Source organism: Atractosteus spatula, unplaced genomic scaffold (genome assembly GCF_055471065.1).
Source record: "Atractosteus spatula isolate fAtrSpa1 unplaced genomic scaffold, fAtrSpa1.hap1 Scaffold_4, whole genome shotgun sequence".
Lineage (NCBI taxonomy): Eukaryota > Metazoa > Chordata > Actinopteri > Semionotiformes > Lepisosteidae > Atractosteus > Atractosteus spatula.
Genome location: NW_028296868.1, coordinates 119228 through 141869, shown reverse-complemented (window position 1 = coordinate 141869; position 22642 = coordinate 119228). Strand labels below are relative to the sequence as shown.

General features: G+C 46.0%; 2 non-coding genes across 2 annotated transcripts; both read left to right on the top strand.

The window, feature by feature from the left end:
- On the top strand, window positions 1-71 carry trnag-gcc (transfer RNA glycine (anticodon GCC)). Its single transcript has one exon. It is a non-coding gene; the product is annotated as a tRNA-Gly (tRNA).
- A 19890-nt stretch (window positions 72-19961) lies between these two features.
- On the top strand, window positions 19962-20035 carry trnai-aau (transfer RNA isoleucine (anticodon AAU)). The gene has a single exon. It is a non-coding gene; the product is annotated as a tRNA-Ile (tRNA).
- Window positions 20036-22642: the final 2607 nt, after the last annotated feature.

Here is a 22642-nt window from a genome sequence, read left to right as displayed (position 1 = left end):
GCATTGGTGGTTCAGTGGTAGAATTCTCGCCTGCCACGCGGGAGGCCCGGGTTCGATTCCTGGCCAATGCAGTGGCTTTTGCAGCGAGCGGCTCCATCACTTGCATCCCCTTTCAACTCGCAACTGAAAACCCACTGAAGCTTAGAAGCTGTGAGCCAGGTCAGTACTCAGATGAGGATGACCTACAGGGAAAAGCAAAGCTTACAGCTGGAAGCGGTGTTAATGGAGCCAGCGGTGGGACGCTCACCCTGACGTCTGTGCGGGTCCCAATGCCCCAGTATAGTGACGGAGACGCTGTGTGGTAAAAAGGCGCTGTCTTTTGGATGAGATGTAAAACCGAGGTCATAGCTCTCTGTGGTCATTAAAAGTGACCACCAAAACCTTTGACAAAAGCTCTTGGTAATTGATGGTCTTCAATAATGCTTCTCCTTTAGGTACATTTAAATCAGCTGAAAAATGCTGTGAAATGGGGGGGCACTTCAGGCCAGTGTAGGATTTGAATTTGAATTTTTGAAGAACCATTAAACAGCACGAGAAAGCCCGTACACTGAATTGCAGGGCTTTCTATTCAAAGAAGGACAAAAGAAACTTCCCTGAATTCCATTTTTTGCAGCACAGAGAGGACAGTGAGAACAAGGCCTGTTAGCTCAGTTGGTTTGAGCGTGGTGCTAGTGACGCCAAAGTCTCTGGTTCGATCCCTGTTTGGGCCAGGCAGTCTCCTCCTCTCTTGCCAAAACCTGTTGCTTTCTTGCTGTGGTGAGATTGGTGGTAATGCAAAGACGCCACATACTACCGACAGACGAGAGTGTTGCGGGAGAAGAGAGAAGTGATGGAAGATTGAAGAGTGTCCTAGGTGGAGCCAAGATGAAGTGTCACAATTGCCTAGGGGAGGATTTCAAATGTTTAAGATGGTAAAAATAACCGGAAGTGATCCCCCAGTCCGGCGCAGTCTGACGTACTTCTGTCATATAAAGTAAAACTAGATGTCGAACTGGAGCCTCACCATTTGCATAAGTGAGGCTCCAGTTATACATCTAGTTTCACTTTAAATGACAAAACTGAAGAGACTTAAAAGAGCTGGAGAGGATTTCTTACAACTTTTGAGCCGGCACAGTTTTCGAAAACGTTTTATTTAAGCTGCACTATACAACACAGACAGCCAAGAGTCTCCAAAACAAAACGAATTGACAGATAGAAGAAAAGTCCCACTCGTCCTAAAGTTCCCAAAATCCAGCACTGAGCGTAAACAAAGTGTTCAAGTAGCGTGGGAATGCTACCCCTAATGCTAGCTGGAGTTTGAGTGTCTGGTTCAGAGTTTGCTCAAGAGTTTACCTTTCACAGATGCGCAAAGATGAATGCTGAGGGTGCACGCTTCAAGGCGCCTTACAGTGCAGAGAGTGATTAGAGACAATTCGTGACGTGTGCTCGTTCCCATATACCGTACGCCCCGGGTTGCAGTGCTAGGATGACGTCCAATACCGCTTCGGAACGTAATGGCATTATATTCAAGTGCAGGACGTGAGGGTTTTATTTTGTTCGTTTTGTTCTGCTCTGCTTTGCTTTGTTTTGCTTTCCATGGCGTTCGTAAGAGCGTCAATAAAAAGGCGATTCCTGCGTCTAACACGAATGTAAGAGCTATTTCAAGAGCGGCTTCTAAAATGCTTGTAGACATTTGTCTGTTGTTGATTGTTTTTTTGTGTCTAACAAAGTGCCATTTTCCTGTCCGGACGGGGAGACTTTATCATTCCCACATGAAGCAACCCTTAAGTCCTCTGAGGTGTGTCTGTCTGCAAGGCTTGTATTTTGGAAAAGTTTTTTTTTTAATGGAGAACGACTTTGAAAAAGGTTTCCGCCGGCGCCTCGCGATCCATGTGAGATTGTAGCAAGAACGCAGCAATGGCGGCGCTCGCTGTAGTCGTGTCCGAGTGGTTAAGGCAATGGACTAGAAATCCATTGGGGTCTCCCCGCGCAAGTTCGAATCCTGCTGACTACGGTGTCCTCCTCACGTCGTTGTGTGCCGGCGCAAGCAAGGAAAAGTGCCTTTTTGCTTTTCCTGGTGGTTTAAAAACGCGAGATCGCTTGTACCCGCTGCCTTGGAAAGAAATGTCTACATGTTTACTTGCACATTGTCTATTGTTTGTTTGTACATTGTCTTGATGCACTGTTTGCACTTTGTCTTGTTTTTTACACTTGTTTTACAATCAAGAGACCTTCTGTAAGTAAGAATTCCATTGTACCAGTACCGGTTACATATGGCAATAAAGTTCAAGTTCAAATGCTTCAGCTTCCGCAAACGGCATTTTGCAGCTGGAAGCAGATGGCGACGCTTTTTGCGGTCGCGTGTCTTGTGCCCCATTTCCGGCCTTTAACATCGAATCAATAAAGCTGTTAGAACCGACACCATAGGTGCTTTTCTTACAACTTTTGATCTGACTCAGTTTCGGAATGCAATTCCTGAACACTGCGAGAGACAACCTACAGATGCAGCCATTCAAAATGAGCGGTAAAAACCCGTGGTACAGTAACCAACCCGCAGGGCACCGTAGGGCACCGCGGTAAGTGATTGGCTGGCCAAAATGACCGACAGGGGCACTCGTGGTGCATTGGTTGGTAGTGAAAAGATTTCATCATCTAATGTCTTTACTGTGCACATTTCAATCCGCTTAGTTTTGAATATTTATATGGAATTTTACCACTAAAGGGAAATTTTAGTAGCTGAGCATAAAAAGAAGAGGAGCATAACGCATCTGAAGGTCATAAACGATATTAATTTAGGAACATAAACATTACTGTATGTACATAAACTGTACTGTGTATGGCTGGTCTTGATAGTGTAGTGGTTTGATGGGTTTACTGAGACAATTATCAATTGTAGCAGTAATCACGAGGTTGTTCGTTGGGGCTTTTAGAAAATCAATCGTCAGAACAACTAACAACGCACACACACGGGTTCAATACACGAGATACATTTATTAATATAAACTGTGCACCAAACATATACTAGTCTGCCTGGATACGAGCGGCAGACCTTACTGTGAGGGTTATCAATATACAAGGTATATAATCTCGAAGAGATGCAAACACAAAGAGATACACAACAGAGAATATATGTCAATATATATCGTTCGGTTACCAAATCGCTAATCAGTGTTATTACCCACTGTTACTCTAAACTCGGAAGTAAATACATTACTCATGAATTAAATTGATAACAACTTGTGTTGAGGTACAATTAAATTCTCGAGACGCAATGTAGAACATGGGGTTTACTTATCCACTGTGTTTGGATTTGGAATTTCCCGGCACGAACACCAAACCAGCTGACAGGCTCTGTTGCAGCGGTTGTCCAATGGGCGTTGTGTCGGCGTCCTCTGGCTACCGGCCAACCAGTCGAGGTGCAGCTCGGAGTAGGAAGGCCGGAGGAATCTGACTGCGGCGCGCAGGGCAGTCGTTGCTCCGAGGGGATCTACCAGCAGTCCGGCTGGCTAGTAGAAAGTCTCTATGCACAGAGTGTGACCGCGAGTCCTCACAAGTCACTCTTTTGCCTGGGAAGAAGCTGGTTCGTTCCCGGTCCAGCGCTGCTTCTGAATAAGCTATTCAGGTTGTCGACGAGGGTCCAACTGTAGGCTGCCGTTGATCAAGCGGAGCATTCACGTTGGTAGAATTCTGAATACGTACGGGATCCTCGGCCTCGCGCTTAGAACAAAGTCCAAGTCCTTTTGCAGACAACAGCAGTTGTCACGTGATTGTCTCTGAGGATGCGCGAAAATGGCCAAGGAGAGCCCAGAACTGAGCTTGCGCTCCCTTTTTGATCAAGACCCAGATGTGTGCTGATTGGTTGAGAGTTTGGCGGGCATTGGAGACCCACGTGGTATTACCACGCCCTGCCAGTCCCTGATTGGTTGGTCAAGGTGAGATATAAGTCACTTACTCTTGACACTTAGAAATGCAGTCCAGATGTCCATTCGGCACTCCCTAGACAGATAGGCGCCAGTGGATGACCATTGATCATTATAGCCAGGCTTAGCTAATTGCATCCCCGTCTGGGAGCTTGCTTCTTATCAAAAGAAAAACATCTTAAATCAGCTTGCATGAATTCTTTCTCTGTGGCTGCACCACAGAGATGGAGGGTGAGATGGGGCCTCCTTTAGGAGCATACCAACGCTTAATTCTGTCTTATTAACAAGCATTGCCGCTACATATCCCCCCTTTTTGAAGGTCACGAGGTCCTGAGGCGTTGTTGCCTTCAAAACAAAAACAGAGTTAAGTGATGTTTGTTGTACCACGGTGGATTCTACCACCCAATATTCACATTACCTCTCGAGAATTTGTACAGGAAATAGTGTTGGAAAGAACGTTGCGTATACCTGCTCTCAGTTATAAGGTACCTAGGAATGAGGCATTGGGCATCATCATTAGCTCTAGACCTTAAACTTCCGGCAGTTCACTATCAGTATCGGATAGCTCTGCAGCAGGCAGACGTTTGGGAGTGGTTACCTGATTTCGGTGATAAACCATTGCTCTCTTTGTCTCATTCAAACTACCCCGCAAGGCTTTGATACAAGAGAACAGCATCCAACACATTACCCCAGCCATGATCCAGCTACCCAGCAGCAGTGTCAAGATGACCACGTTTATTGTTCCTAGCGCCCCAGAGGATCCACAACGACTGTGCTTGGGACCTACCAGTGTAGTTTTTAAGTTTGTGTCGTTAAGAACAAATTCGACTACCTGTACACCCTCAAGACTTACTGTCTCTTGGATTCTCTCATCCAAGTCAATGCCGTGTCCTCTGAAAGCGTCCACAATCTCGAGTTCCGTTTCGTATAGTTCTGACTCCAGGTGATACAGTGCTAAATCGTTGAGATGCACTATCGCTCCTTCAGGAACTTGTAGAAAAACTGTTTGGTTGGGTAGCTGCACTTCGGTAGCTGTATCATGCCTGTCATATGTTATTGTAACCGTTAACTGTGGTGTGCTGACCAGCCATTTCTTTCCCACCTGCTCAACCTGGGGTTCGTTAACCTCACTTTTGCTCGTCACTGTGGCTTTACACTTTTCAGTGGCAGCCCCCTTTCTGATACCACACAACCTCTGAGTTGTGTCCCTAAGGAATGGCTTACTTGGGCATACCCAGTGGATATCCTTGGTTGATATACACAGTTCCAGGTTTGGAACAAGATACAAATTTGGATCATCCTCCTGGTAAGCTACGAGCGGTGGGGTGGTCAACTTCACATGCATGTCCCCCCTCCAGAAGCCAACGTTCGATATAGACTTGAGTCTATAGATATCCTTGCCACTCACGATGGGAAGGTTCAACAGGAAACCTATTTCCTTGGCTTCAGGGTTGACATGTATAGGAATGGCACTGCCTAGACTGTATGCAAAATGTACCTGTAATGGCTGCACCATCTCAGAAGTGGTTGTCCTAAGTACTTCTTCTACTAAGGACAGTGGAACCAAGTAAGTTGGAATCTGTCCCATGGCTAAGCTAGTTATCTTGGCACTAAGCTCCCTAAGCAAATCCTGCATCAGCATCCTGACCTGTTGCACGTAAGCATAATCCCACTGTAACACGTCGACAATCCTGCCCACGGTGTGGAGGGTGTTATTTAACACTGCTGCATGAAGGTTTACTGCTAATATTGTGCCCTGTAAGGTTTTCCCTAGGCTTTCCAGCCGCTGCTGCTGTTGATACAGCCTGTCCTGAATTTCTGGCATTTCCTTAAGTAACCCAGACACCTGCCTTCTCAGGGTGGTCAGGGTGACAGTGTAAGCAGCAAACAGACCAGCTGAAAATAGCGAGCCCACGGCGGAGGCCGCAGCAATCAGACCCCCCAAGAACCTTTTGGGGCGGCTGAGGCCTGTCATCTCCTCCTGGCTGACTGTTGCCTTCCTCAGCTGGCGGAGCATGTGTATAGTGTCTAGCTGGGCATGCCATACAGCATCCTTAGCCCACTGCCTGCCATGATGGGACACCCTACTGTTCATGTTGATGTGCTTCCGAAACACATCACTTGGGTCCAGCCGCACATACACTCGCTGAGTATATGTTCTGCAATTTGTTAACAACAATCCGGGAGCGTCCTGCAGGACTATGCCGGTAGGAGGACCGGGTTCCACAACTTCAAGGGGCTGTGTCGAAGCGATCCACAGCACTGTCAGGACCAGCCGTGGCAGTTTTAGGATTCCCATTCTGGAACACAGATGAGGCACATGGTACAGTTCCACTATAATTTTGAATATATTTTCCTAGGAGGACCTACACTACAGTACCTAACTACCTGCAGCTACAAAGGGGCACCCCCCTCTTGATCGGGTTTAGACTTTTAACCCTATTCTGTGTCCTCCGGCGCCATTTGAGGTGGGCGATACAACCGGAGGTGGTTGCGATGCACCCACTTATAGACCAGAGATTGCCTTCCTTTTTCAATCCGAATTCGATAAGCTACCGGTGATACCTTATCGACAATCTCGTGGGGTCCTGTCCAACTGGGTAAGAATTTCCGGGCCACCCCTGTGGGTTTGGCAAATTGGAAGTACAGGACCTTGTCTCTTACTTGGAGTTCCTGGTTAACTGCCTTTCGGTCATAGTATGCTTTCCTACCCTCTGCACTCCTTCCCAGATTGTTCTGGGCAAAAGCAAAGGTTGCCTGCAGATGTGCTTGCTGACACATACTGATGGGCCGTAGCAGCCCCCGTCGTGCTCAGGTCCTCCACCCCATAAAGACAGTGTAGGGGAAGAGTCATCTTCCGACCTGTCATCATCTCAAAAGGTGGGACCCCCGTAGAGCAATGGGGCGTGGCTCGGATGGCCATCAGAACCAGGGGCAGCTTAATGTCCCAGTCCCTACTGCTGGTGGAGACAAACTTTTTGAGCATACTAACCACCGTTCGGTTTGCCCTTTCTGCCTGGCCCGAGGATTGAGGGTGGTAGGAGATATGCAACTGGGCCTTGACCCCAAGCATATTCCACAGGGTTGCCATTACTGTAGCTGTGAAATGGGTTCCCCGATCCGAGTCCACGGTCAGGGGGAGTCCCCATCGACTGAACACATGGTTCACCAACAGCACTGCAGTTGTCTCTGCCGTGTCGTTGGGTGCTGGGAGGCACTCAATCCATTTTGTGAATGCACACGTAACCGTGAGGAAATATTTGTTCCCTCTGGATGACCTCACCAGCGGCCCCACCCAATCCATTTGTAGATTGGACCAGGGGAATGTCATGCCCTTTTTCTGGAGTGGTGCACGGTGCAAGGGCCGTGATGGTTGGAACTGGCTACACGTCAGACACCCCTTTACATACGCGGCGATGTCTTGGCCCATGTGAGGCCAGAATGCCACCTGCTGGATAGTGTCGTACGTGGCCTTGATTCCCCGGTGACCCCCACAGGGCTCGTCATGAGCGTGTTGGATCATGACCCCCCGATGGCAGCGGGGAACTACCCACTTTGGGACACCTTGTGCAACTGGTACACAAACCAACAACCCCTTTATAATTTTTAGGTTGTCTTTCACCTCTGCCAGCTCCTTCAGCTCTGGAGACTGGCTCAGCACCTGCTCCGAAAGAGGTTGACGCACTGGGTCAGCGATATGCTGATACATTAGCCCAATTGCTGGGTCCTGTTTCTGCATTTCCGCAAGATCGGTGTTAAAACCCTGTGACCCAAGCACTACAGATTGAGGGTCAGCTCCGACATCCTGTCTAGCCCTGCTTCGGGTGACCGCCTTGACCTCAGCCACGGTTTCTGGGGGTAGCCATTCCTGCTGGAACTGCCAGGGTTCACCCTCTAAGGCGCCAGATTTAGCCAGCCGGTCGGCCTCATCATTCCCGTCTTTGTCGGGTCCCTTCACCTGGGAGTGTCCCTTCACCTTCCTCCAGTAAACCATCATTCCAGCCTCGGTCGTGAGCTTGTCACTGGCCAGGAACAACTCTTTGTTCTTTACTTCCTTGCCCCGGGCATTTTTCATGCCGGTACCCTTCCAATACGGAAGATGGGACACGAAGCTATGTCGGGCGTAGTTCGAGTCACTACAGATGACAAATTGTTTAAGGCCATTTGTCAGGGCCTGCTGGAGGGTGATCAGCACCCCAGCTACTTCCGCATACTGACTAGTCTTTGGTCCTAGCTTATAGCGGGTCGGCCCACAGGGAGTATTGTCTTGCCAGACTACTCCTACCCCTGCTAGCACCTGCTGTTCGTGGCGAAAAGAGCAACCGTCAACATAGGCCATGGGTAAGCCCTGGCCCACGTTTTCATCGTAGTACCGGTGATTGTTCGGTAGCTCAGCAGCGGGAATTGTTTCTGGAGCTTCCATGTCAGTGTCACAGCCGTGACACACTTGGCCCAAAGCCAGGCCCTGTCCCAGGTACATTTTCTTGCTCTGTGCATAACGTACCTCTATCTCATAGCCTTGTAGGGCCATCATCCATGCCACAATCCTGCTATTTGACACCCTGCCCGCTTTCAGTCTCTGGCTATGCAGGAATGTCACAGGTTGGTGGCAGGTTTCGATGATGATCTTTTGTCCCCCTACATAACTACGGAAGTGTTCTACCGACCAGACCGTAGACAACAGGGCCTTCTCGCAGTCCAAGAACTTTTGCTCCACTGGGTTCAGGGCTCGACTGGCATACGCCACCACCCTTCGCTCTTGGTCATATTCCTGACTCAGAGCAGCCCCAAGGCAGTGCTCTGAGAACCCTGCTTCAAGGTAGAAGACCTTATTTTTGTCAGGGTAGGCCAAGCACGGCGCACTACCGAGTCTGCGCTTCAGCTCCATCACAGCCTGTTCTGAGGAAGGTCCCCACTCAAAGGGCACGTCTTTCTGCAGCAGCTTGTGGAGGGGCCTTGCTATTTCAGCGTAATCCTCAATGAACTGCCGGGAATAATTACATACTCCCAGAAAGCTGCGCAGTTCAGACAGGTTAGTGGGCGACTTCATATTCTGGATAGCTTGGACTCTGCTGGACTGTGGCTGTATGCCTTGGGCTCCAACCAATAGTCCCACGTACTCCACTTGGGTCCTACACCACTGTCCCTTAGCCAGAGACAGTTTGGCCCCTGCACGGGAGAGCTGGGTCAACACATGCCTGATCTCGGCCAGCATCCATCCTCTGTCCCTTCTTTAGGACAAGGCGTACCGGAAACCCTGCTGTTGACGCAGGAACGATCAGGTCCGATTCGTTTACTACCTGGCAGGCCTGAGGAATCGTCTGACCTGACCGAATGTTCTCGGGGTCGCCGCTTAGAGAGTGGGCATCTGGGTTCACCCGTGTCCACAGCACACTGTTTACTGTGTCCAGCTGGGCGCCCAGTCGAACCAACAGGTCTGCACCAATACAGACCGAATGGGTCAGCTGAGGTGCTACCTGGAAGTAGTGAGCAAACTTCCTTTTTCCGATGGAGATGGAAGCTGCACAGCTTCCTTTGCTCCAAATGGACCTATGAGGTGGGGGTGCCCACCACAGACCCTGTGATTGCGTCACCAGGGTCACCTGACGGCTTCGCGACAGGTCCTCGAACAGACCTTCACTGATTATGGACTTCTCAGAGCTGAGGCTGAGAATTACATCATCAACCTGCACTTCTGCCACCTGGACCCCTCCCACCACCATGGGGTGGTAGTCCTTGTCCCCCTGAGGTACCAGGGCGCACAGAAAGGACTCCCATTCATTACCGGACAGGGAGATCCACTCTTCTTCAGGGATGAAAAAGGGGTGTGCTTTACCTGGCGGGTCAAGCAGCTGCTCGGAGCACTGCTCCTGTAGTTGGGAGACCGTGGGAGTGCTGGCCTGGGCAGGACTTCCCTGTAGTTTTGGAAAGCAAGAAGAGACATTTATTTCTCGTCCAGAGGAACCAGGAGAATCCTCCAACTCAGCTATGGTGTTCAGTGGGCACTGTGTGATCACAGCATAACCACTGAACCCCCCTTTTTGCTGTACGACAGGCTTAGGGTGCTTGACCTGAGCCCACAATTTTCCACGCTGGCAGTCCACCAGAGGCTCCAGCCTGTCAAGCAGGTCTTGGCCAATGAGTAGTGGCTCTGTTTTAAACCTAGAGATGTAAACAGGATGCACCACGTTCATTGGCCCGAACCTAAGTGCCACCCACACTCGGTGTGTGATCCTGGCATGATCCTGGGTATAGCTGGAAATATCTATCTTACACGGTTCTACCTTAAGTCTGATGCCTTTTCCTTTCGCTACTCGTTTGAGCTCGCTGAGTAGATCGGCTGACATCAAACTAATTTCAGCCCCAGTGTCAACCAGTGCTTCTCTATCTAAGACGTTTTCAAGAGAAACCTTGATATAAATACGCCTTGCTTTGCCTTTCTGGCTGAGATTCCCTAAGAATTGTTGGAAGCCTGCCTTTTCTTTGACTTCAGGGGCGGGGTCAGCGCCCAACTCAGAGTCACAGCCTTCTTCCAGGCAGGAACCCTCCCACCCAATCAGATAGACTGAGGGAGGGGTTTGGGATGGATCCCCGCCTCCTCCAGTGAGAAGGGGCGTGGTCCCACTAAGCTCATTCACGCTTCCGGCATTCAGTGCGGAAGGTTTACCCTGTCCTGATCTCTCAAGCAGGGCTTGTTCAAGCCTGGCCAGGCGGGTTGCAGTCGACTCCCTTCGTCCAGCCTTCTGATAGGCTCTGCCTGTGCCCTTGCCTTCCCCGTAGCGCTCACGGCGGCTCTGACGCTTAGTGCGGTCCTGCCTGCCTATTTTGCGCCGGGGCTTAGCGGGCTCAGGAACCTCAGCTCCCTCGAGCTGAGGCGAGTCGTCAACCCTGCTGGCTTTAGTGGCGAACACGGCCGTTTTAGCAGGTTTTCGCTCTGAGGAAGCAGAGACTTCAGCTCCCCAGGCTTTTTGAGCCAACCTTCTAATGTCAGCCATTTTCATCGCTTTTGCATCAGTGTGCATCACAATCATTTTCCTGATTGAGGGATGCAGATTAGCAATGAATAAACCTTTGAAATTCACGTTCTCTTCGCAACCCTCTTCATTCCGCCCTGCAAAATAAGTGCGCCTAAGCCTCTCATAATAGTCGCGAGGGGCTTCAGCTTTTTCGTGCTTAATATGGTGCGCAGCGGCCACGGCAGCTATGGGATCGATAAAAGCCGAAAATTCTCCGATCATTGCCTGACACAGCTCCTCAAAGCTATTACAGACCTCCGGTCCTTGTCTAGACATCCACTCGTGGACCGCTCGGCTAGTAGTTTTCCTTACTAACATAGCCTTTTCCTGTTCGGACGCTCCGGGCATAAACTGCAAAGTATGTCTCGGCTCATCGATGTAGGTTTCCACATTATTCCCTGACACTGACGGGTCAAACCTTTCTACATCTTTGGCTAACTGCCTCAGGGAGTGGAGGTTAATTTTTACGGTTTCTCCGCGGGCAGGGGGACGGCCGTGATCAGGAGCAGGGGGTCTATGCCTGAATTGCATCGCCCTTGCGTCTCGCGCAGGACTCGGCGATCTCCCCCATGCCGATCCGACCACAGACCCTGGCCGGGAGAAACCTCCTCCCGGCGCGCTGGGTGAGCGCTCCGGGCTGCTAGGTGGGCTGGCATGCAAGTGGGATCTAGCCTGTTTTGCTTCCAGTACGGCAGCATCTAACTCCTTTTGCCTTTCCTGGCTGAGCTCATTTAAACGCTCAATTTCTTTTTCTTTTTCTTTCAAGCTCGCTTCCAGGTCTCTCCTAGCTACCTCAGCCGCAGTTTCTCTAGCAGACAGGTCATCTAATTTACCTAAAACTTCCCTGAGTCTGTCTTCACTTTCCTCATTTTTCACTCTCTTTTCTCTGATTATATCCAACAACTCAACTCGCTCCGCCTTATATCTTTCTAGCTTTCCCTGAAGCTTTTGAAACTTTGTCAGCTCGGACAAAGACAGTTCCAGCTGTTTAGCTAGATTTAAGGCGAAACTCGATAGGACCTGAACTGCGTTCACGGACCCTCCTGTGTTAAGCTGGTTCGCTACCTTAGCTACTAAATCTACTTGCAGCTTCTCAATATCATCAAAGTTCAACTTTTCGATACCGCTCCAGTAACCAGGATTGTCGTCGCTAGAAATAGTACTTATAAGCGACTCCACTTCAGACATTTTAGCAGCCATTGTCATTACGTCAGAGAAACTTTAAGAGTATTACTTTTTTTTCTTTTACCAAAATACAGTATGGAATCTAAACACCCGAGCAGATGGATTTCCAATCAGTACACGTTACACTAAACGCTAGAAAACAGGGGGATTTCTTTACGCAGTTATCAGCACACCCGGTATTCGCGTATAGAAGCCGCGGTGCTGTGCTGAACTTGAACTCACAGCAATATCAGTTATTCTGTGCGATTGATTCTCATTTCATTCTAAACTCGCCCACCCAGGGACGCCATTAAATGTAGTGGTTTGATGGGTTTACTGAGACAATTATCAATTGTAGCAGTAATCACGAGGTTGTTCGTTGGGGCTTTTAGAAAATCAATCGTCAGAACAACTAACAACGCACACACACGGGTTCAATACACGAGATACATTTATTAATATAAACTGTGCACCAAACATATACTAGTCTGCCTGGATACGAGCGGCAGACCTTACTGTGAGGGTTATCAATATACAAGGTATATAATCTCGAAGAGATGCAAACACAAAGAGATACACAACAGAGAATATATGTCAATATATATCGTTCGGTTACCAAATCGCTAATCAGTGTTATTACCCACTGTTACTCTAAACTCGGAAGTAAATACATTACTCATGAATTAAATTGATAACAACTTGTGTTGAGGTACAATTAAATTCTCGAGACGCAATGTAGAACATGGGGTTTACTTATCCACTGTGTTTGGATTTGGAATTTCCCGGCACGAACACCAAACCAGCTGACAGGCTCTGTTGCAGCGGTTGTCCAATGGGCGTTGTGTCGGCGTCCTCTGGCTACCGGCCAACCAGTCGAGGTGCAGCTCGGAGTAGGACGGGCGGAGGAATCTGACTGCGGCGCGCAGGGCAGTCGTTGCTCCGAGGGGATCTACCAGCAGTCCGGCTGGCTAGTAGAAAGTCTCTATGCACAGAGTGTGACCGCGAGTCCTCACAAGTCACTCTTTTGCCTGGGAAGAAGCTGGTTCGTTCCCGGTCCAGCGCTGCTTCTGAATAAGCTATTCAGGTTGTCGACGAGGGTCCAACTGTAGGCTGCCGTTGATCAAGCGGAGCATTCACGTTGGTAGAATTCTGAATACGTACGGGATCCTCGGCCTCGCGCTTAGAACAAAGTCCAAGTCCTTTTGCAGACAACAGCAGTTGTCACGTGATTGTCTCTGAGGATGCGTGAAAATGGCCAAGGAGAGCCCAGAACTGAGCTTGCGCTCCCTTTTTGATCAAGACCCAGATGTGTGCTGATTGGTTGAGAGTTTGGCGGGCATTGGAGACCCACGTGGTATTACCACGCCCTGCCAGTCCCTGATTGGTTGGTCAAGGTGAGATATAAGTCACTTACTCTTGACACTTAGAAATGCAGTCCAGATGTCCATTCGGCACTCCCTAGACAGATAGGCGCCAGTGGATGACCATTGATCATGATAGCCAGGCTTAGCTAATTGCATCCCCGTCTGGGAGCTTGCTTGTTATCAAAAGAAAAACATCTTAAATCAGCTTGCATGAATTCTTTCTCTGTGGCTGCACCACAGAGATGGAGGGTGAGATGGGGCCTCCTTTAGGAGCATACCAACGCTTAATTCTGTCTTATTAACAAGCATTGCCACTACAATAGTTTAAAGAAAAAATACACACCAGTCTTCCATTTCTCCCTAAACATTTTAAGCATGAAATTTTTATGAAACGGTACCCAAATATGTGATTGCTGTATAGAATGAATTTTAATTTTTAAAAATTATTTAACACGAAAATTAAGCTGTTTACATCTTCCGCCTGAGAACAGTCACCCGTTGCTACCCAACGCAGAAACACAGCCACTAACTAGCAAAGAGAGGACATTAGCTAGCCAATATGATAAAGAAATAAATAATTATTTTGTTTATTTCTTTTGCACATTTATTTGAACATTTCCATCGATTGTACAAGCACTTGGAAACTGTCCAATCCCTAGTTCATCAAGCATTTACCGGTCTGGTGCCGGTCTGTGTCTTCTAGGATATAATGCCAGCGAACTCTTGTTTTTATGTCCACTATAACTACGCTGGGCAAACGTTCCGAGGTCAAATTCTTCCAGCACGGGGGTACCTTTAATGCGGAGACGACGGCACCGAATTTTTTTGGCGCGCCTTCTCTTTAAAGCCCTGGCCAAATATGAAGACAGTACGTACAGTTATAATTCAAACGGAATTAAAAACTACACATCCCAGTTACCACGGTGGTGCTTGTGATCATTGCGTTTAACCAACGAAACAGGGCGAAAAATCAGTCACATGACTTTGGGGCAGAGTTTCGAAAGCTTAACCTATCAGCAACAAAGCGAAATTTACACGATAGACTACCTCAAACTGTCAGTTACACGACTGTGTATGTCGCTTAAGCCACTCCTATTTGGCATTTTAGTTATGGAGGCAAGAAGACGCCCCCCCCCCCCCTCTCTGGGTGTCTGATTTGCCGCCATCTTTAACTGTTCGGTGTCCGAATCGGAGTAGCTACGCGTACGAAATAAAGTTAATACCAACTACAAAACATATATTTTTGTGGTAAGAGGGCGCAAAACATCAGTATTTACTGCTATTAATTACTGTTCGATTTATAGTTGAAATCTGAGCCTAGATATAAATTTAGATATAAAGTTAAAATCTCGACAAAGCAATGTAGGAAATACAGAGAAAATAAATCCTTTCTGACATCTAAAATCAGTTTCGATCAAGGTCTCTAAAACGAACAAGAAAAAGAGGATTTTCGGAGGGCAATTTATATAGATTTCGGAGGGCTGTGTTTATATAGAATAACTGATTTATGAGCAATCTAATTTCTTGTTCGTTTAAAACAGTGAAATGTCAGCTGCAAAAGATCGCACCAGAAACAGCACTCTCTCTGCCTGTCATAGACGTTCAGGAAAGGCTGAATGAAGTCATGTCAAGTACAATAATTCGGTGATCAATAATAACAGTTGTAGGACAGTATATAAGGAGGATAAGGATTTTGAAGTTGACTCGAAATCTGATAGGTAACCAGTGCAAGGACTTGAAAACAGGTGTAATGCATCCCTGATAGGATTCTTGCTGTCATATTCTGAACATATTGAAGATTGCTCAGTGTGGATTTAATTTCCCCAGTGAACAGGATGTGCATTTATTAATTCTAGAAAAAAAGCTTTTCTTGATTTCTCTAGTTCCCTTTAAAATAAACTATTATTCCGCAATGCAGAGTATTACATGGCCAGTATTTACACATGATATTTGTGATTTAAAGAAATTAACACAAGCAGCTTTTGGAGATTTAAGTGTTGGCTGAGTTATTGCAGGATAAAAGACTAGAGATGTTGGCAAGAAGAAGATAATTTGGGGAAAGCTGAGGAATACACTTATAACAAGAACACTTCCTAATGGGGTTAGGCATACTTTTGATGAAGATGATGAAGTTAACAGACTATATGTTTACATAGATACTGAAATAAGGATTGTATTTTAGATTATGTGTAGTTGCTGGCATTGAACTGTGTGTTGGATGCACATGAATTGAAGGAATGGGCAAACATAGCTGATGCGGATCCACAGAGCCAGCATATTAAGATGTTTATAATTAGAGGCAATTTGTTTAAATAACTAGGTATGGATACTGATGTGCAAGAGAGGTGGAAAGGCTGTTTCCTTAAGCCAGCACTATAAAATATTTTATTCTCAGTGAGATGCTGCCATTTCATCGTGGGTTTCTAACACTGTGTATAGTTCCATCCACACAGTGCCTTTACTTCCATCCATTTCTAATCTCTTTATCCAGTACAGAGGATTTGGAGCCTATCCCAGTAAGCAACGGACACAAGGCAGAATACACCCTGGACATAGCGCCAGTCCATCACAGGACAGACAGACACAAACACACACACACCAGGGCCAGTTTTCCCATAAACCAATTAACTTACCAGTATGTTTCGGAGTGCGAGAGGGAGTCATATCACACATATGGAGAAAAACCATGTAACCCAGAGAGAACATGTAAACCCCACACACACAGGATGGCAGAAATTGAATCTAAGACCCCAGTGCTGCAAGATAGCAATGCTAACCACTTCGCCACCATTATAAATGGATGGGTATCTTAGTTATCTTTCTGGTTCACAGGTTTGCATGCATAATTTAATTTTGAAAGCCACTGAGACATCAGGTACTACTGTTGTATTTATGAAAAAGAAACAAAACAAAAAACATACTAACAACTGTGCCATCCTACTCCTTAGTTAATACATTTTATTATTCATAAACAGTTAACATTGTTAGCAAAATATTTTGAATTATATTTAACCCTATTTTTTCTTTAGTTTTGTATTTAACTTATTATATGATAGTCAGACTTAATGTATATTTGAACAATGAAAATATATTTTTACAAGATGCGGGGGAAAGTGCAACAGCTTATTACAGTGCTAAATTTAATATTATTGATTGCTAATAGTTTATGCTAACACCTAACTTTCTTAATTAGATGTATTTAAAACAGTGAACTAAGTGTAACATACTATTCAGAAATACAATCGAAAATAGTTTTGTGGTGTTTGTATGGATGAAACGTTTCTAAAATGTATAACGTAACAAAATTAAAGACGATTAAAATCTGTAATCTTTCCACTTGTAATGTCATTAGACAGAACAACACGTTTCTGGTTTGTTTTAATTAGTATTAGTTAGTAGTTAGTAGTTTTAATTTAATTAGTATTGCAATTCGCACTGATTCCCTTGCGAAGATATGGACTTAAGAATATTCGTGCCTGGTCAAAAAATGGCATTAAGCACTTAAAATTAATATGGTTAATAATAGTAAACTGTAACATGCTGTAACAAGATCGGTTAAACTGCGAAGAAAATGCTTTCAGAGGAAATGTTTCAGGTGTGAAGAACATAGATCTCCAATGCAATTTCAACCAAACCTGTTCGCACACACCCTGCCCCCACTACCATTAGAATATACACAAAGCACTGAAATCTTTCGAGCTAATGATCAGGTGACCCGAGAGAGAGCGAGAGAAACACCAAGGGGTGCGGAACCAGGGAACTATTTACATGGAAAACGGGCGATCTCCCCAGACTGTCCGCCCGTATCACTGTTACCTGGATACCTCTTTATTTAGAACTCACAAACACTGATTTTTAGTTTCGAAGGATTCAAGTAGGGTTTTAGATGAAAGGCAGCGACCTTAATCAAGCCCAAATCATAATTGAACCCATTCAGAGCCTACATTACATTTTAGCGTTTCATTCTGAGCAGAAGACCCTCACACCTGAAGAAGGCTTGCGTTTTCTCTCTTCTCTTTTAAGCATGTGTACAATGTGTAATACAATTACAATGTGTAATTACAATGCGAATCGTATGAGGGTGGGGGGGGAGGTGTCTTTCGCTGGAAATCTCGCCTGCTTCTACTTTACGAGCACAACCCCCTCTCTGCCGGAGTGCTGGCTGTGACGAATTAAACCGGTTTCACAGGTTTCAATCACAGACCATGTGACATGGGAGTCAGGAAACTAACACACAGCGCCACCGGATTTGATAACACTATATAAACGCTATAAAATAATGTGACTAGGCACAGAACAAGTTTACAGCACAGTACAATAATAAATGCTGACCATGACTTTAGAAGCATAAATTGCCTTACACTCAATTTAAACACAAGCTGTCTTTAGCCCTCTAAGCTGGTTCATACAGAAATGTAGAGATCCAGGCTCAGAACACACAGCTTCATTAGCGAATACATATGCAGGACAACTAGAGAAGACGTTTTACAGAGGATGGATTTTTAGAAACATCCCATCAGTGACATCACTGAAGTCAACTCCTAGGTACTGTAACTGTCGTGTGGATAGTTTCACAAGAATCAGACAAAGGTTTAAGCATCGCTTGTTCTAGATAAAACTGCAAAAAAAACAACAGCAACCCATAATGTACTTCTTTGCGGCTCTGTTTGCCCATATCATATAATCACAACGTGAAATCTAGAAAATAATATCACGTAACCAAAATCCGCAATATGGAAACAGAACCTGTGTAATTGTTGATAGATGATGTACTCGTAACATTTTTTCAAGACGAACTACAACATTTAAAAAATGACTTGTATGTACTTGATATCTCTAATCAATCCACGGGTCCCAGCCCAAAACGAAACTAAAACGCATACCGTTTCGCGCTTCTTATTAGTTGCTCAAAAGTAATTTGACCGTATGAAATGCATAATATAAACCTAGAAACATATACGTGAGCAGTACTTAAGCACTGTAGTATCGGTGTTAAGACATACCTCTCAAATACTGTAAATCAAGTTAAAAATATCTCAAGACCGATTCTGGTCATAATGAAACCATGTTTCGTGTAAGTTTTCTTTAAAGTACCGAGACCAGCCATATACTCTATGTTTATGTTCCAAAATTAATATCGTTTATGGCCTTCACACGCGTTGCAGTATGCTCCTATTCTTTTTATGCTCAGCTACTAAGATTTCCCTTCAGTGGTAAAATCAGATATGAATATTCAATACTTAAACGGGCACAGTTAAGACATTAAATATACATATACATACTGTATACAGTACAGTTTTCATACGGTAATATGTTTATGTTCCTAAATCAATCTCTTTTATGAGCATGTGAAAGGCATGGTGAATCGATTCTCAAAAATTACTGTACTTTGCATGATTGGAAACAAATGCGTGATTGCGAAATGCTGTGGTGTTACTTTTACAAAGACGGTCAATGAAAAAAAGAATGTTGACCAGGGCAATACTTTGAGTTTACACTTACAGCTTGTCCAAGGTCATTCATTATTAATACTATTAGTAATATCTTCGTTAAAGACTTTGATGGCCACAGCTCAAACATGAGAGGTTGAGCTTTATTAGCTCCACCTTGCGGAAATTCCGGATACTATTATTTTGCTTGTCGTATTATAGGAGAATTTACGGTAACTCGCGGTATTTATCGGTAGCTTGCGGTAGACTGCGTACAGCGTACCGCAAAATAACGCGGTATCGCCCGCGCATTTTGAATGGCTGCATCTGTAGGCTGCCAAAAGTCTCCGAAACCAAATTTTGATAGCAGAAAATTCTCACTCGTCCAGAAGTTCCCTTGGGACCCAACATCCAGCACAGAGTGGTAAAAAAGCGTCTTTTTTGGAGCCCCTTGCAGCGTGAATTGGTGGTTCAGTGGTAGAATTCTCGCCTGCCACGCGGGAGGCCCGGGTTCAATTCCCGGCCAATCCAGTGGCTTTTGCAGCGAGCGGCTCCATCACTTGCATCCCCTTTCAACTCGCAACTGAAAACCCACTAAAGCTTAGAAGGTGTGAGCCAGGTCAGTACCCGGATGAGGGTGACCTACAGGGAAAAGCAAAGCTTACAGCTGGAAGCGGTGTTAATGGAGCCAGCTGTGGGGTGCTCACCCTGAGGTCTGTGCGGGTCCCAATGCCCCAGTATAGTGACGGAGACGCTGTGTGGTAAAAAGGCGCCGTCTTTTGGATGAGATGTAAAACCGAGGTCATAGCTCTCTGTGGTCATTAAAAGTGACCACCAAAACCTTTGACAAAAGCTCTTGGTAATTGATGGTCTTCAATAATGCTTCTCCTTTAGGTACATTTGAAATCAGCTGAAAAATGCTGTGAAATGGGGGGGCACTTCAGGCCAGTGTAGGATTTGGGTTACAAGAACAATTAAACAGCACGAGAAAGCCCGTACACTGAATCGCAGGGCTTTCTATTCAAAGAAGGACAAAAGAAACTTCCCTGAATTCCATTTTTTGCAGCACAGAGAGGACAGCGGGCACGAGGCCTGTTAGCTCAGTTGGTTAGAGCGTGGTGCTAATAACGCCAAGGACGCGGGTTCGATCCCCGTTCGGGCCAGGTAGTCTCCTCCTCTCTTGCCAAAACCCGTTGCTTTCTTGCTGTGGTGAGATTGGTGGTAATTCAAAGACGCCACATACTGCCGACAGACGAGAGTGTTGTGGGAGAAGAGAGAAGTGATGGAAGATTGAAGAGTGTCCTAGGTGGAGCCAAGATGAAGTGTCACAATTGCCTAGGGGAGGATTTCAAATGTTTAAGATGGTAAAAATAACCGGAAGTGATCCCCCAGTCCGGCACAGTCTGATGTACTTCTGTCATATAAAGTGAAACTAGATGTCGAACTGGAGCCTCACTTATGTAAATTTGCAATATTTGCATAAGTGAGGCTCCAGTTATACATCTAGTTTCACTTTAAATGACAAAACTGAAGAGACTTAAAAGAGCTGGAGAGGATTTCTTACAACTTTTGAGCCGGCACAGTTTTCGAAAACGTTTTCTTCACGCTGCACTATACAACACAGACAGCCAAGAGTCTCCAAAACAAAACGAATTGACAGATAGGAGAAAAGTCCCACTCGTCCTAAAGTTCCCAAAATCCAGCACTGAGCGTAAACAAAGTGTTCAAGTAGCGTGGGAATGCTACCCCTAATGCTAGCTGGAGTTTGAGCGTCTGGTTCAGAGTTTGCTCAAGAGTTTACCTTTCACAGATGCGCAAAGATGAATGTTGAGGGTGCACGCTTCAAGGCGCCTTACAGTGCAGGGAGTGATTAGAGACGATTCGTGACGTGTGCTCGTTCCCATATACCGTACGCCCCGGGTTGCAGTGCTAGGATGACGTCCAATACCGCTTCGGCACGTAACGGCATTATATTCAAGTGCAGGACATGAGGGTTTTATTTTGTTCGTTTTGTTCTGCTCTGCTTTGCTTTGTTTTGCTTTCCATGGCGTTTGTAAGAGCGTCAATAAAAAGGCGATTCCTGCGTCTAACACGAATGTAAGAGCTATTTCAAGTGCGGCTTCTAAAATGCTTGTAGACATTTGTCTGTTGTTGATTGTTTTTTTGTGTCTAACAAAGTGCCATTTTCCTGTCCAGACGGGGAGACTTTATCATTCCCATATGAAGTAACCCTTAAGTCCTCTGAGGCGTGTCTGTCTGCAAGGTTTGTATTTTGGAAAGGTTTTTTTTTTTAACGGAGAACGACTTTGAAAAAGATTTCCGCCGGCGTCTCGCGATCCATGTGAGATTGTAGCAAGAATGCAGCAATAACAGCATTTGCTGTAGTCGTGGCTGAGTGGTTAAGGTGATGGACTACTAATACATTGTGCTCTGCATGCATGGGTTCAAATCACACACTTGTTGCTCTCCATGTCTGACACGTGTGGTACTAGAGCAGTACGTTTTCCAGCGGTGGCTGAACATGGTATAGTAGGCTAACGTTGGTATCAAGCAGTGACAATAACAGTGGTTAAGTGCCGCTACTGCCAAGTGACTCTGGGTTGAGACTGTGTTTCCATTTACTTGCAACGCAAATGGAGAAAGAGATTTTTGACAGTCTCTCGAGAGACTGCGCTAGGTGTTTAGAGATAGACTTTGTCAGTTCCCCCTGGAATGATGGCCTCTCAAATAGTTTGTGATTCCTCTAGACGTTTATACAGTAGAAGCATGGTTCGTGGCTTAAATTCAAGCTGACCAAGACTTAGGAAACGAGTTAGAGGTCTGATGCAGAACTGCGAATTCAGTGAACGGGAACACTACAGTACATTGCACTGCATGTGTGAGGAAAGCTGCCCACTTCAGTCCCTTGTCGACCGAACAGAGGACTGTAAAGGATACCACCAAGAAACTTTAGGATGCTGGTTGGAATTCAGCTCCAAAGAAGCCCCTTTGGATGTTATGTCATCAAAAAGTAAGAACAACGAATCTCCCTTTGATCAAAAGCGCAACAAAACTGTTTTCTGTGGAGCAGGTTTCAGACCCGTAGACCTGTTTTATTTTTAGGGCAGGGCGCATTCCCAAACGCGAATCTCCTGTTTTAGAAATGCTTTGGGCGGCGTGAAGTGAAAATAAGAAATGAACTCCAGATGCACATGGAAGCAATCAAGTGTTTCATCCGAGCTGTTTCAAAACTGCTCAAGAGCTTTCCTTTCACAGAGGCGCAACGATTAATGATGGCGGTGCACCCTTCAATGCGCCTTACAACTCTAGGGAGTGATTGAGACGATTCGTAGCGTGTGCTCATTTCCCTATATTCCCCGTGCTGCAGTGGTAGGATGACGTACGTTACTGCTTCGACACGTAACGGCATTATATTCAACTGCAGGAGCTGAGGGCTTTCGTAAGCGCGTAAACCAAAGGCAATTCCTGCGTCTAACACTAATTTAAATGCTTTTCAAAGTGCAGTGTGGTGCAGCTTGTAAAATCCTTGTCCACATTTGTGGTTTGTTGATGTTTTTTCTGTCTGCCAAAGTTGCATTTTGACATCAGGACGGGGAGACTTTATCCTTTGAACGTGAAGCCACCCTTAAACCCTCGGAGGCGTGTCTGTCTGCCGGCACGTATTTTGTCAAAGGTATTTTTTTTAACGGGGAGCGACTCTGAAAAGGTTTCCCCAGCCACCTCGCACTCGTGTTAGATTATAGGAGGAATGCGGCAGTGGCAAGCTTGCC